Source organism: Octopus bimaculoides, chromosome 4 (genome assembly GCF_001194135.2).
Source record: "Octopus bimaculoides isolate UCB-OBI-ISO-001 chromosome 4, ASM119413v2, whole genome shotgun sequence".
NCBI lineage: Eukaryota > Metazoa > Mollusca > Cephalopoda > Octopoda > Octopodidae > Octopus > Octopus bimaculoides.
In genome coordinates this window covers 34585910-34589898 of record NC_068984.1, presented here as the reverse complement: position 1 = coordinate 34589898, position 3989 = coordinate 34585910, and the positions used below count along the sequence as shown (strand labels likewise).

Here is a 3989-nt window from a genome sequence, read left to right as displayed (position 1 = left end):
ATATGGTGTAGCTGTGTGTCTGTGTGTGTCTGTGTGTGTTTGTATGCGTTTACGCGCGTATATTAATGAGTATGTATGTGTCGACAAATGATTAAGTAAGTGAAAAAATTTGAATAAATACGAAATAACGCATATTTAGCAACACGAGGTGGAAACTCTAGTATAATGTTGAGCATATTCTATATTATGTGCATATTGTCTCATTAACATCAATATTATTATAATTTTTATATAATAAGAATTTTATTTCAATTATTGTTGTTTTCATATTTTTTATTGCACGTTTTATTCTTCGATTTAACATCATTATCATTTTTCTCGTCGTTGTTATTTTCATAATCATACTCCACCCACACTTTTTAATCATTGTTCTCTTCTTCACTATAATCGCCATCATCATAATTATCATAAGCGCGTCCATGTTTCTTCTTATCATATTTGTTATTATTATTACATTAACTATATCATCATAATTAATGACATTATAATAATTCGTTCGATTTATTTTTGGTGTTATTAATCATTTTAATTTTTTTCTTGTTTTGATTTTTTGTGAACACAACAGTTTTTTAACTTTTTTTTTTTTATTTCTACTCTTATTGAATTTTAATTTATTGGCTGCTCTGAAGTATTCGTTTTCCTTTCATCTTTGTTTATTACTGTATAGAGTTACGGGCCTTTAATTAATCCCCCCCTTGTGGAACATTTGCCGGTCATATATATTCATTAAGACATTAAAAATAAAACTTACAACCACAGTTTCTCCCTTTCATTCCACCATCACTACCACAACCCTGAGCCACACTACGCCCTCTAATATCGCCATCACTAACACCATCACTACTATTAACATCAACCATCACAATCATTGTCAACAAAGATCGTCAAAATATACAGATTATCAACGTCGTTTGACATTTAATCTTTCAACGTTATCGCTGTCGGTTAAATTTACATACTTGTGCTTGTTCTTCACATTTTTTCTCTGATAATTAACTTGTGTTTCTCTATGGTGTTTATTATATTATAATCTTTAGCAATGTCAATTATAACAAAAGCAGCAAAAGCAAAACATTTAGAACAAAGGATATAGAATTAGATTATACTTTTGTTCGTTATTACTTTTGCTTTGTGTCATTGAGGATGTTATTACTTTCATTACAAAAGTGCTTACTATAACTATTATTATTATTATTATTATTATTATTATTATTATTATTATTATTATTATTATTATTATTATTATTATTAACGATAATAACACTACAAGTAACGAGGATAATGCAGATAGTAAGGCTCTAATATTATTAATCATGTGCAGTAATATTACCAATTATTATTATTGCGTTATTATTATTTTTATCATTATTATTATTATTGTTGTTGTTGTTGATGTTGTTATAATCCTATATTTCGAGCCTAGTGGCCAATAAATAAAATAACAATAATAATAACAAAGACGACAACAAGGACAATAATAATAGTAATAATAGTAATAATAATAATAATAATAATAATTATTATTATTATTATTATTATTATTATTATTATTATTATTATTATTATTATTATTATTATTATTATTATTATTATTATTATTATTATTTTTGTATTTATTTATTTCATCATCATCATCATCATCATCATCATCATCATCATTACTTATATTTTGTTTTGATTTTAATAATGCTTCTTGATATTTATGTCGCTATGAATGTTTTTCTCTCTGTCATCCTCTTCGAAATCTACATAATAATCACATTCATTAAGGATTCATTTTCATCGATCATTCAATCATTGAACACATTTCTTCTGATACACTCGTTTATCATTATCATTCGCTTTATGGCCATCTTCATCATTAACATAACTATCATCACAAAAATATACCGACAATTATTGCCATCGCCTTTCTTTTAATCATTGTTATCCCTTCTTATTGTTCACTCCTATATTCAAATATATTTTTCGTAACATTCGTTTTGGCGTTTTTAGGGATCCTGAATCCGAAAAATCGATACTATTTTTGCTGTGTTCTTTTATGTTGTGGGCTCAAATCTTGCTGCAGGTGATTTTTGAGAGAGAGGTTGCTTTGATATTCTCACTGAAGATGAATGAATCGAGATTCGATGTTGGAATCCGAACCTAAGACCGAAGATATGAAGAGTGATTGGGGCAGAAATATCGTTAAAGAGGCGACCTATTGTCAAGTCGGTTGGCTTTGTTTACCTGTGGTAGATCAACTTCCACTAAAGAAATTCGAAAGCATGTATGAGGTTGTTAAAGATACAAAGGAATGAGTCCTTAATGTGGAGTAACAACCATGGCTACGTCCAGTGAGGGAGATCTTAAAAAGAAACCAGGAACGAGAACAGAGATGTGGCCCTCGAGGAGGAAAGAGGGCGGGAAATTAGATGATGTGAACAGAAACTGTTGCATAATTTGTGGGCTAGCTGAACGTAAGGAACGGTGAGAAATGAAACACACGTAATAGGGTTAGATTGTAGGCAGGGGCAGTAGCGTTGGATTCTGCACTACAGGTGTACAGTATTGGGGTAGTAGGTTTCTCGTAGGAGTCGTGATTTAGATTCCGGACATGAAGTATATGGACGGAACGTAATCATTGACACAAGCAAGGGAAATTCAGCTCTTGAATACAGATGGGAGAGTACTTATTTCATATGGATAGACTGACCACGTTTAGATCGGTTCTAAACAATTACAGTTGTAGCTATATAAGGTGAAAAAATGGAGGATTTTGAAGTAATAGAATTGGATGATTTGAAGTCATAAGGTTAGGAAAAGGTGGGAGTACGACGAGATATCCATGTAGTACTGTTGAGAAAATTAAGGATGTATCAGAGACGGTGGAAACCTGAGTGGAGTGAAAGGAGTTAGTGAATGTGGTTTTCGATTTTAATAAAGGAAATCGTATCAAAGCGTTTTCAGACACATTTCTTACCTAACATTTCAGGTTACACATCTTAAATATATATTTGTATTACTGTTAAACATATATGGGGAATTGGTTCCGCGAATGTTCTTATACATCTTCGTTAAATAATTTTATTAACATTTGTGTAAGTTTCTTTATGAGAGTTTCAATGTATATATGCGTATGCATGTGCGCGTGCTGATTCCTGTGCGTATGTGTATAATCAAGTACACAGAAAAACACATAGAACTGGTATACTTGTTTGTAAATTTCTTGTATCACATACGTAGATTTAAAACAAATAAGTTATGGAAGTAGCATACCAATGATATTTATGTAATAACTGATTTCGTTTAACCATTTTATAATTCACATTCATTAGATTACATGTAATCTTAGTTATAAAAATGATCCCGCTTCTTTAAATTCGAATCACAAACTACACGTAGTAACTCTCACATATTCCTCTTATTATCAAGTCAACAATAGAGTTTCGAAAAGACAAACAGAATAATTATTGGCATCTGAACGAAGTTGAATTTGCGTTTTCTATTTAGATGGAGGGTGAAAAATTAATTAACCTTATCTCATTATTACATACCTGTTGTGATATGTCTTTTTTCATTGCAAGCTTGAAAGTGTTTATTACTTTTCCAATTATATATTTCCCTCCAGCCAACATTGTTGATTATGCTAAAGTAACGCAAGAGTAAAAATAAACACACAAAAAGGGGGTAGGGAAGATTAAAATACACGAAGAATACAAACGGAGAGTTTATATGATCATATTATGCAACTGTCATTCTAACTAGAATTAAAGCAAATAAGTTTTGGAAGTAAGATATGGTGTTTAGTTATTCTTATCTTTATATTTCCTGAGACATGACTTATCAACGATATATTCACTCAATCTCTCATTTTAACTACACCTACCTCCTTCATGGATATCTTTCTTCTTCTTCTTCTTCTTCTTCTTCTTCTTCTTCTTCTTCTTCTTCTTCTTCTTCTTCTTCTTCTTCTTCTTCTTCTTCTTCTTCTTCTTCTTCTTCTTCTT

At 30.5% G+C, this 3989-nt stretch overlaps 1 protein-coding gene across 1 annotated transcript in view; it reads left to right on the top strand.

The window, feature by feature from the left end:
- The window catches only part of LOC106875874 (opioid-binding protein/cell adhesion molecule homolog), a 574302-nt gene that overhangs the window by 109216 nt on the left and 461097 nt on the right, over nt 1-3989 (top strand). The window lies entirely within an intron of this gene.